General features: G+C 31.8%; 1 non-coding gene across 1 annotated transcript; it reads right to left on the reverse strand.

The window, feature by feature from the left end:
* Positions 1-1,085: 1,085 nt before the first annotated feature.
* On the reverse strand, positions 1,086-1,193 carry LOC149514696 (small nucleolar RNA R71). The gene has a single exon (XR_016328402.1). It is a non-coding gene; the product is annotated as a small nucleolar RNA R71 (small nucleolar RNA).
* Positions 1,194-12,382: the final 11,189 nt, after the last annotated feature.

Below are 12,382 nucleotides of genomic sequence, written 5' to 3' on the forward strand. Positions count from 1 at the left end.
GTCTTGTTTTTAGATTCCCAATTTTGGCAAGTAATCTCTTTGTTTCACAAGTTTGATTCAAGTATTCCTACTATATTTCTTTACAAGTTTCAGCCATTGCCTTTCTTTACAAGATTTCATGCAATATACTTTTCTTGTTCTTTTATGCAATCTTATACCATTTGGCCTTCATCAAGTGTTCTTATTTTTTAGATTTTTTTTTAGTTCTTTGTGGCTATATTCTTTTTCTTCCCAAGTGATAGTTGGTGAAGTCAAGATTCAAGCCTATATTGCTTTCAATCTTTTCTTTTCTCTATTTTGCAACCAAACCCAAGTTTTCATCTATTTAGATATAGGATCTTAAGGTCTCACAATTGGTACTTGAAGAATTACCCAACATTACAATTTATAATCTTTTAGAGATGATACTAGAACACTTTCACTTTATTACTTGATTTGTGCACTTTCATGCTATACAAAAAGCAGCAATCAAGTTTTTTGTGCCATTGCCGAGGATTATAATGTTGTTCTCAATATCAATAAAGATTTCTTAAACTCTTATAATCTAAACTCTTTTTTTTATTTGTTTTTACTTTCTTTGATCTATTATTATTTGTATATATAGATCCAAAAGCTTTGACTTAGGTCCAATTGATCAAGAGATTGATAGAACATTTATAAGATGAAGAAAAGAGCAATCAACACCACCTACACCAACACCAATGGCCAATGCAAACAATTAGGCTCAATAAACCTTAAGGGACTATGTAATTCCCAATTCTGATGGTTTTCACCATCCACTAGAAGGCTAGTTATTTAAGCAAACAACTTTGAGATCAAGCCTTCAATTATATAGATGGTCCAAACTTCAATACAATTTGAAAGACTACCAAGCAATGATCCTAACCTTAATCTTTTTAAGTTTCTTAAATTATGTGATACTTTTCACTATAATGGTGTTTCTGATGATAGACTAAGACTATTTCCTTTTTCTCTCAAGGACATGGGTAAAAGCTGGTTAACATCACTGCTATCTAGCTTAACCATAACAAGGGTTGATTTGGTATAAAAGTTTTTAGCAAAGTTTTCCCACCAGCCAAAACAGCAGAATTAAGGAACAAGATCACTACATTTTTGCAAGCAGATGGTGAAACATTATATGACACATGGGAAAGAATCAAGAAGTTGTTAAGAAAGTGCCCATAACATGGATTACCCTAGTAGCTACAAATCCAAATATTTTACAATAGCTCACGCCACCTATGAAAACCACTTTAGACTCAGCTGCTAAAGGGGCAATTATGAGTAATACTCATAACGAAGCCAATGAATTGATTGAAAAGATGGCTACTAACAACTACCAGTGGGGCATGGAGAGAAAAATAAGTAAAATACCTATTGGTTTATTTGAGATAGATGCTATTACCTCTATCAATTCCCAGTTACCCATCATATTCACAAAGATAAAAGCCTTAGGAAACCATCCCTAAACCAACCATGTGAATGCAATACAAAACCCTTTTGTGTCTTGTGATGTATGTGAATAAACCCCATTTTAGTGGAAAATGTCAGCTTGAAAAAGAAACTATCCAATTTGTTCAACATCACAAGTTACTGATCCTTAAAACCATGGTGTTCCAATAATCTACCTTACAAGATCAAGCCAAATCCATTAAAAACATGGAATCTCAAATTACCACACTAGCCAAGGATCTCCTAAAGCAACAAGATGAGGTAATAGCTATAACTTTGAAGAGTGGAAAAACTTTACCTAATGAACCACCTACTTAAAAGTGACCCCCAAGTTGCTAAAGATAAGCATAAAAAGTAACAAACATCCCTTATAAGCTCCTTCAAGGTCAATGGATAAAAAAATTCCATTTTCATAAAGATTCTAGTGGCAAAAAGAGGAAAGGTAATTTCCAAGATTTGTTGAACTCTTTAAAAATTTAAAAGTCACCATTCCTTTTACTGAAGCCATAGAATGCATGCCTAAATATGCTAAGTTCTTTAAGGGAATTTTGTCTAAGAAAAGAAAATGGGTAAATCATGAAATAGTGGAAATTGCTCAAAAGTGCAATACCATCATAAAAGAAAGGACACCACCAAAACTAAGTGATCTAAGGAGTATTACTATTCCTTGTATTATTGGTAATTAGTATTTTGATAAAACCATTATGTGACATTGGTGCAAGTATTAATGTGATGCCTTTATCTATTATTAGGAAATTGAGAGAAGAAAAACTCAAACTAACAACTACAACAATACAATTGGCTCATTGATTTATTAGACATCCTAAGGGTGTGGCTAAAAACTTAATGGCATAAATAGGAAGGCTAATGCTCCTAGCAAATTTTATGGTCTTAAAATTTGATAAAGAGGTCAAAGTGCCAGTCATATTAGGAAGACCCTTTTTAATGATGGGAAAAGCCATAATTGATATGCAAAAAGGGGAACTAACAATAAGCATGCATGATCAAAAGGAGATCTTTCACATCAAGGCATATAAAGATGTTCAAGCAAATAAATAAGTAGTGGGAGTCATAACAACAAGTGCAAAAATAGAACACAAGGTGAAAATAGCTAACAAACCATCCATTGAGGAGACCTCAGTTGTGGAATTGAAGCCCTTGCCATCCCACTTGACGTATACATTCCTTGATGAACCATCCACTCTCCCAGAGCTTTAAGCTAGGAGCAAAAGATAAAATTGCTAGAAATACTAAAAAAGCATTAAAAGACATTTGCTTGGTCAATAGCAAACATCAAAGGTATTAGCCCCACCATATGTATGCATAAAATCCTACTACAAGATGAGCAAAAGGTAACAATTGAATAGCAAAGGCATTTAAATCCTAACATGAAAGAGGCAGTCAAGAAAAAAGTCACCAAGTGGCTAGATGTCGGGATTATTTATCCTATTTCAAATAGCTCATAGTTAAGCTAAGTTTCATATGTACTAAATAAAGGAGGCATGACAATGGTGATCAATGAGAATAATGAACTGATCCTTACGCACACTGTAAATGGATGGAAGGTTTGCATGGATTAAAGAAAGTTGAATAAAGCCACTCGCTAGGATCATTTTCCCTTACCATTTGTAGAACAGATGCTTGATAGGTTGCCAGGACATAAGTATTACTATTTACTTGATAGTTATTCTGGTTATAATCAAATACCCATAACCTTCCAAGACTAAGATAAAACCACTTTCACTTGTCCTTTTGGCATTTTTACCTTCAGAAGAATGCCTTTTGGATTGTGTAAGGTGAAGTATCATGGCAATCTTCTTAGACATGGAGAAAGAAATCCTAGAGGTATTTATGGATGATTTTTTAGTCTTTAGTGATAAATTTGAACTATGTTTGGCTAATTTGTCTAAGGTACTTCAAAGGTGCAAAGAAACCAACCTAGTATGAAACTGGGAAAAATGTCATTTCATGGTGCAAGAAAGGATTATACTTAGGTATAAAGTATCTACAAAAGCGATAGAGGTCGATCAAGTAAAAATAGATGTGATTGAAAGATTACCTATGCCAACTTCAGTCAAAGATATTAGAAGTTTCTTAGGACATGCTAGTTTCGATAAAAGATTCATTCGTGATTTCTCTAAGATCTCTAAAACATTATGCCAAATGTTGGAAAAAAATGCCAAATTCAAGTTCACCTCAGACTGTACAAAAGCATTTCAGGTTTTAAAAGACAAGTTGATCGCTGCACCTATTATCTCAATGCCTAATTGGAAACAACCTTTTGAATTAATATGTGATGCAAGTGATTTTGCAATAAGGGCTATGTTAAGGAAATGAAAAGACAGCCTTTTACCCTATCCACTATGCAAATAAGACCCTTAACGATGCCTAGCTCAATTATGCTAGAACGAAAAAAGAATTGCTTGCTGTGGTCTTCGCTCTTGTAAAATTCAAACCTTATTTGATGGGAACAAGAGTGGTTGCACACATAGATAATATGGCTATCAAGTATTGGATTATAAAAAAAGATGCAAAACCATGATTGGTTAAATGGGTGCTATTATTACATGAGTTTGATCTAGAAATAAAAGAGAAAAAAGGCTATGGAAACCATGTAGTAGATCACTTGTCAAGGATCAAATGAGAAGACAATGATAATGAGACTATTCAAGGGTTTTTCCTTAACAAACAACTCTTAGCCATTCAAAGACCACTACAGTATGATGACTTGGTAAATTATCTTGTAGGTAATGTTCTCTCATCTAATTTAACTTATTAGCAAAATAAAAAAATCTTGCATGATGTCAAGTATTACATTTAGAATGACCTTTTCCTATTTAAGCAATACAAAAACCAAGTATTAAAAAGGTGTCTCTGAGGAGGAGATGGATAGAATTTTTGCAACAATGCCATGCCTCAGAATATGGAAAGCACTATAGAGGGAAAAAATGGCAGCTAAGGTATTGCATTGTGGTTTTTCTTGGCCTACCTTGTTTAAATATGCATATAGATATACTGCTCAATGTGACAGATGCCAAAGGGCTAGAAACTTGACCAAAAGACAAAAGATGCCCTTCAACAACATCCTAGAAGTTGAAATCTTTGATGGTTGGGGGATAGATTTTATGAGACAATTTGTGTCATCTTATGGGTTGAAGCAATCGCTTCAACTTCCAATGACACCAAGGTAGTACTTCGATTTTTAAAAAGAACATCTTTTCAAGTTTTTGTACACCTAGGGCTATTATAAATGACAAGGGTACTCATTTTTATAATAAGATCTTTGAGAAATTGCTAGCCAAATATAGAGTGGTCCATAGGATTGCCATCATGTACCATCCTCAAACAAGTGGGCAAGCTGAGGTCTCCAATAAAGAGATAAAGATGATTCTTGAAAAAATAGTCAATCATTTTAAGAAAGACTAGGCTGCCAAATTGGATGATTCATTGTGGGCTTACAAGATAGCATACAAAACCCCTTTGGCAATGTTTCCTTATCAACCAATCTATGAGAAAGCCTACGATCTACCTGTGGAGTTGGAACATAAAGTTTATTGGGCCATCCAAAATTTGAACTTTGATTGAACTTTAGATAGTGAAAGAAAACTACTACAATTAAATGAATTGGATGAATGTAGATTGCAAGCATATGAAAATACCATTCTATACAAAGAAAAAATGAAGTGATGGAATGGCAAAAAGGTAGTGTAGAAGAATTTCAAGCCTAGATAAAAAGTGTTACTCTTCAATGCAAAATTAAAATTGTTCCTTAGAAAACTAAAGTCAAGATGGAGTGGACCTTTTATTATGACTTAAGGTTTTCCTTATAGAGCTGTAGAAATTTTGGATAAGCCTTTTAAGGTTAATGGGCATTGATTGAAAGTATGTCAATAAGGGACCATAAAAAAAGTTTAGGAAGTTGTGTGTTTAACTAAGCCATAGATTTAGGGATAGTCAAGGATGGTCAAGCTTAACCAAAACTGGCACTTTTTGAGAGGCAACTTAAATTTTATTTTCATGGTTTATGTTTTTTTTTAATTTTATTAGGAAATGTAAGTTTTAATGTTTTTGTAGGGATGAAGTGAAGCAAGAATGATGCCTCATATAAATGGAAATTCGACCTTAAGTAAATTTAGGAAGTATTTTTTTTTCCTTCGATTGCTATTATGACACATTATTTAATTTAAGTGTTGGGGAAAAGAAAGCTTTTTGAACTTAAATTGTTTTTGAAAATTGTGATCTAATTTTTACTTTCAAACCAAATTGACCGACTAGATTTCATAATATTGCACACTTAGTTGAATTTGCATATACTTTCCAAGATTGACTAAAGTATGATATAAAGTTGATTATGAATATGGTGGAACTTGAAAGGAATTATTAAGCATGTTTCTCTTTGCACATGATTTTTATACATATGCTTATATTCTCTTTTAATGAAATGCTATGATTTTTGTGAAAATTTGTGAAATGTGAACTAGCATGAGATTTAAAGATATGAATAAGTGCTTTAGAATTCACCTACTCAACCTTTGATGTGAAATCCTAGACTATATTTGATTCAAGAGATGATCTAGGTAGTTCTTTGGACGATTTGAGTCTTTTTCAATCCACGATATTATGATGCATCCCTAGTACATTTATTTTGAGCTTATTATATTATTTCCTTTTCTTTGTTTAGTCAACCACAAAATAAGCCAATAAGCCTTTTCTTTGATTATTATCATTTCTTTTCTTTACCTAACCCAATTGTGCTTACTTGTGTATTATGGACATGATTATGATTTTTAGGAGGAAAAGAGGCATAAAGAATGAAAGAAAGAAAATGCCAAAAAACAAAGGCAAAGGCTAATGAAGCCAAAAATGGCTATATTTTTCCTAAAGAAAAAAAATAAAGAACAAAAAAGATGTTGTGAAAAAAGAACAAAGTGATGCCTTAAAAGTCAAAGTTTCAAAAAATGCTATCAATTTTTCAGAGCCTAAGAAATTCAAAGAAAGTAAACCTAGGGTTTTGATCTTAAATTTCCTTCTTTCTACCTTGACCGAAACCTTACATTACAAGCCTAAAAAACCTTTTGACCTAAATCAAGTAAGTAAGTTTAATATTAGTGGAGAGGGAAGGGAATAGTGAACATATGAAGTCTATTCTATCTTTCGATTGAAATGAGATGAAGTATTTTGCATTTTTTTTACTTGAGTTATATGCATCAATTAAAGGTTAAGTAAATTCATATGTGTAAAAAGCATAAGATATTGGGAGCTTTTTTTTTAAGGAATTTATTGTAACTCTATGTTTATATTTAGCTTTGCATTATGCGATAGTACATAATGGAAATTTTATATAATTTTTGACTTTGTGAGTATGTATAATGATTTTTAGTTTTATTAATTTGACATTTTTCCTTAAGGACAAGCAAAGATTTAAGTGTGGGTGTATGATAGCACCTTAAAATGCAATGCTTTTACATGCTAAAAGTGGTGTTAAATTTTAATTTTGGTTGATTTTTTATATTTTTCATGTTCTTTTCAAGATTTTAGGGTTTCAAGCATATGAATTTCATTTTCATGTAATCCATGCATGCAAGCATGCAATAAGCATTTTCAGCCATATCTTAGAAGCCTATAGCCAAACCATATTGGTATAAATTCATCCATCCGTGCAACCAAGATAGAGTTCTACTTGCACAAGGACACATCCCCCTCTCCCATGGTATTCGACCAAACCAAAAATGTAAGCAAATAATGCTCATTTGGAGAATGTGGCATGCATTAAAGACTCTTTCATGATTGATCACATTCGGCCACCTCTATTCCAAAAAGGATTATATGCAATTTTCAGCTCACTTGGACACCACCCAATTTGGCCAAAAGAAGTTTAATCCAAAAGTGACTCTTTTGCTTAGCCATGAAGGAATTTAATTGCATAAAGACTCCTATCTCTTCCATTAGACTAAAAACATAATTCAAGAAGACTTCATGTAACTTTGACCCAACAAAAAGACCAACAACATTCGGCCAAAGAGAGATTGAGAGGAATATGACATTTTGGCTTAGCTTTGAAGAGTTTTGCTTGGAAAAAGACTTAATCTCTTTAAACTTCAAGAGTTTGGATGAAATTCAAATCCCTTCTCTGAAACCCATCGTAGTTGAACCTAAGAAAGAGATTTTATCAAGATTTCATCAAGTGAAGATCAATGGCCAGGATCACCATCATATTTGGCCAAGGCATTCAAGAATGAAAAGTCCACATTTGGCATACCTTGTTTGAAGATAAAGATCAACCTTATCATGTAGCATTTGAATTTGAAAATAATTCTTGTAATCCCTACCCTTTTGGCCGAATCCCTCACTAAAAATAGTAAGGCTAATCACCCCATTCCATTATCCCTTAACTCATTCTTCTCTTCTCTCTTTAGTTCTTTAGTTCTTTTCTTTTTAGTTTTAGTTCTTGGCTTAGGTGACAAATTTGCCAATACCAAAAGTTTTGTTCTTTAAATTATTTTCTTTCAATCAAAAAGTATTTTTTTCAAGATCTCTTTTACATTACTTTTAGATTTCAAGTCTTGTTTTTCCATTCTCAATTTCGGCAAGTAATCTCTTTATTTTTCAAGTTTGACTCAAGAATTCTTACTCTATTTCTTTACAAGTTTCAGCCATTGCTTTTCTTTACATGATTTCATGCAATTTAGTTTTATTATTCTTTTATGCAATCTTATACCATTTGGCATTCATCAAGTGTTATTATTTTCCAAATTGTTTTCTTTAGTTCTTTGTGACTATATTCTTTTTACTTCCTAAGAGATGGTGAAGTCAAGAATCAAGCCTATATTGCTTTCAATCTTTTCTTTTCTTTATATTTGCAACCAAACCCAAGTTTTCATCTATTTAGATAAAAGATCTTAAGATCTCGCTATTGGTACTTGAAGAATTAATCAAATTTACAATATATAATCCTTTATGAGACTATACTAGAATATTTTATTACTTGATCTGTGCATTTGCAGGCTATAAATAGGAAGAAATAAGAATTTTATGTAATTTTTGACTTTGTGAGTATGTATAATGATTTATAGTCTTGTTGATTTGAAGATTCTGCCTAAGGTTAAGTAAAGATTTAAGTGAGGAAGTATATGATAATACCTAATTATATAATTATTTTGTATATCACAATAGGTGGAAAATTTTAAATTTTAGTTGATTTTTGGTACTTTTAATGTTATTTTTATGATTTTATGGTTTCAAGCTTTTGTACATGCAAACCATGCAAGCACTAAGGAAGGAAGCATTCGACCATGCAAGGGAGGAAGCAACCAAATCTTATTGGTCCAATTGCCATCCATCCATATGACCAAAAGTTTTACATGCATAATGGTACTTCTATTTCACCTATATTATTTAGCCAATGCAAATGCAAGGAAAGTTGGAGCTCATTTGAAGAAATTTGCAAGATCAAGAACTCTCTAAACCTTATTATGCTTGACCACTTCAATTGCAAGAAGAGAAAATGTACATTTCATTGAATTTTGCAAGCACTGGGATTCTATCCATTTGTCCAACCTATTATAAAAAGACTTCATCCATTCAGCTATTCTAAAGATCAAGCTTACATGTGGTATTTGAACAATTTCAAGCTAATGTGGACTCTAAGACATTCAACAAAAGAAGGTTTTGGCCAAGAAGGACTTTTATTGCCCAGTTTTGAAGAATTTCAAATGGAAAAGGATTTTATCTCTTTGAAATTCAAGAGTTTGGATAAAAAGCAAATTATCTTACCTTGAAATTCACCTTTGCCAAACCTAGGATGGAGATTGGCTCAAGATTGAAATCAAGAATGATCAATGGCCAAGATGAATTCCATAGAAGTATGTTTAGCTACACCTCTTCAAGGATAATGAGTCACATTCGATCATTGTACTTTAAAGATCAAGATGGAGCTCTATCATTTAGCATTTGATTTAAACACAAACTATTGTAATCTTTACCCCTTCTGGCCAAACCTATGCTTATAAATAGGCAAGGCCATTCACTTGATCCCTCATTTCTCACTTTTCCTCTCATCTTTCTTTTCTTAGTTCTTTAGTATTTCTTTTGTTTAGTTATTGGCTTAGGTGCATTTGCAGGCAATACAAAAAGTAGCAACCAAAAGGCCATTCCAGTAAAAATTGCTTGCCATTAAAGCATAAAGTTCATGTATTTATCCAAGCTGGGTATATAAATTTTGACATGAAATAGAATCCAAATGTTATTAGAAACTCACTACCCAATCATACTGAAGTAAAAATAAATGGCATAATAGAATAAAAGGCGAAATGGGTTAAAACACCAATGTTGGTGATATTTGAAGCAAAGGTCATGGCAAAGATCATTCCAAAGATTGAAGAGCCAAAAGTTGATTCAAGTCATTTTTGCAAGTTTCATGAAAAGGTTTTTAGACATTCCATTGAGCATTGTATTGAATTTTGTAACAAAATGTAAGATATGATGAATTCTAGCAAAATCAAATTTTTTAAAGAAAAGGAAGGCATAATTACAGAACCATCTTTGGCTACTCCTCACATAGAGTTTCCATAATGAGCCCTTGGAATGTTCTTCCAAATCTCTGGAGTTTAGGAATGCTACCTTTGTAGAGGAAGGACCAAAGACACCAATAACCATCGTAAGTGAATCTACCAGGACTTTAGAAGAGGTTAAAGTGTTTAACTATGTGTCCTTGTCCTACGAGTTTTAAGATGAAGAATTCACATCCCTTTGAACTTCCTTTTGTTTTTAATCTCTTTCAAAGTATTACAATAAACTTGTTTCTAAATGCTTGTACCCAAGAGCATTAGGAATCTTTCTTGTATTGGCATTTATTTACTTTTTTAATACTTGAATAAAATGAAAAACATAATGTGTTTTTTCACATTTCCTTCTGCATCACCTTTGTTTACCTTTCATATACCTTTCTTTATTATCCTTATTACACCCATTGCTAAATTCCCAAATAATGTGATTTTGAATGACCTAACTTCTCAAGACAAAAAGAAATATCCAATGAAAATTCATCAACCATCATAAATGAATGTCTTCCAAGATTTATTGATTTATGAAAGAAAAAGAAAAGTAAAAAAAAAGATATAGGTTCATTAGTTACACCATGCATTTCAATAAAAGCTTGTAGCCTTTCAATGATCACCCATACGTGTTTCAATTCTCAATAATTACACTTCAATGAAAGTTTTGAAGATTGAAATGAGGAATAGCTATCTTTTATATACCTTTCTCAAGAAAAAAATTACCCATTTGTCACCTTTTTTGAGCTAGTAAAGATCTTCTTTTGATAAATACAATTAATGATCACCATTCACATTAAAGGGTAAATTTTGAAAAGAGAATTCATTTGATAAAAAAAAAGACAAATGATGAAATTCTCGAAGGGCAAAAGAAATAATTTCCTCGATATTGAGAGGTAAATTTTTAAATTACTTTCTCAAAAATTTTTTAAAAAAAAATGAAAATCATAAAAGGAAAATGCTAGCATTAATGCTTGAAATGATGAAAACTATCATTTGGTTTACGATCTTTAGACATATATTTTTGGCCTATTTGTCCATTTTTCATAGCCCTAACCTTAACCCAACTTTACATGCCTATAAAGTCCATTTTGATTAACTATGAATATTTGAATTAGAAAGTTCTACATCAATTCTCAAAATTCTTGTGGTGTTAATAAAAGCCAATAAAATTTTGATTCATTTTCCAACATGCCTTTTTGGATCAATTTGAGATTCAAATACATGACAAAATTCTCAAATAAAAATGAAACCTAACAAAAAAAACTCTAGAAAAGGAAAGGTTCAGGTTGAAAACATAAAAAGTGACTTAGATTTGGAAAAGTGCATCCACGTTGAAGAATCAAAGAGGCGACTCAAATGAAGGAGCAAATTACAAGAGATAAGGCAAGTCTTTGATAAATTACAAAAAACTTTCAAAAGACAATGGGCAAAAATCAACTTAAAGTGTTCTAGACATCAATCATGGATCATTCAAAGGATATCCTAGATTAATCGATTGGTGGTGGTTTGGATTTTCATTATATGGGTATTTTTGTTGGCCTACATAACATTTGACCTTTCATTGTATAGCTTTAACTAACATTCAAATTATTGCTCCTATTAAAATAAAGGCATGCATTTTCCCATCTTTCCTATCTTACCTATGATTTGCTGGCCTATTTGTGATAGGAAATTTATAATGCATTATATTGGTTATAAATTTAGATGATGATGCGTAAATAAAATGATAACAAGCATAAGAGATCTTGCATTACTATGAGAAATATTTGAGAAAAATTAGAAATGATATTTGAGCAACGAAAATGAAACATTGAAAATCATTTTGACTTAGAATGACATTGATCCTAACAAGATAAAAATGGCAAGCTTGAATTAAGAAAGAATGAGGACTTGAAAAGCGGAATTTGAAAATAATTAAAAGGATTGATAGGGGTGAAAATTTTATTTATTCGAATTAAGACAAAGAAATATGAAAATCTGAATTTAGATGAATCCTAAATTAAGGGACATGTTAAGCTTTTTCTAACAAATGTTTGCATTTACATCTTTATAGAGGCACTCGCACCATTAAAATAAATTTTGCCTTTCCATTTTTGTATATTGCATTTTGCATTTGCATCATTGTAATCAATTTTTGCATTTGCACCTTCAAAAGGAGCATTTACCTTTGCATTAGTAGGTAGGCATACAACATCTGCATTTACACCTTTAAAGAGAACATTTGCATTTGCATCTTGATAAAGATCATTCACATTTACTTCATGATAATTGATCATTAACATGGTTTATATTTTACATTATTTGATGAACTGTATTTATATCGTTTAGTGAGCATCGATATCATTATAATTTCAAAGATTGGCATGATTCCATCC

This window comes from Durio zibethinus, chromosome 15, assembly GCF_047325235.1.
Source record: "Durio zibethinus cultivar Kanyao isolate XHJ-2024 chromosome 15, ASM4732523v1, whole genome shotgun sequence".
Lineage (NCBI taxonomy): Eukaryota > Viridiplantae > Streptophyta > Magnoliopsida > Malvales > Malvaceae > Durio > Durio zibethinus.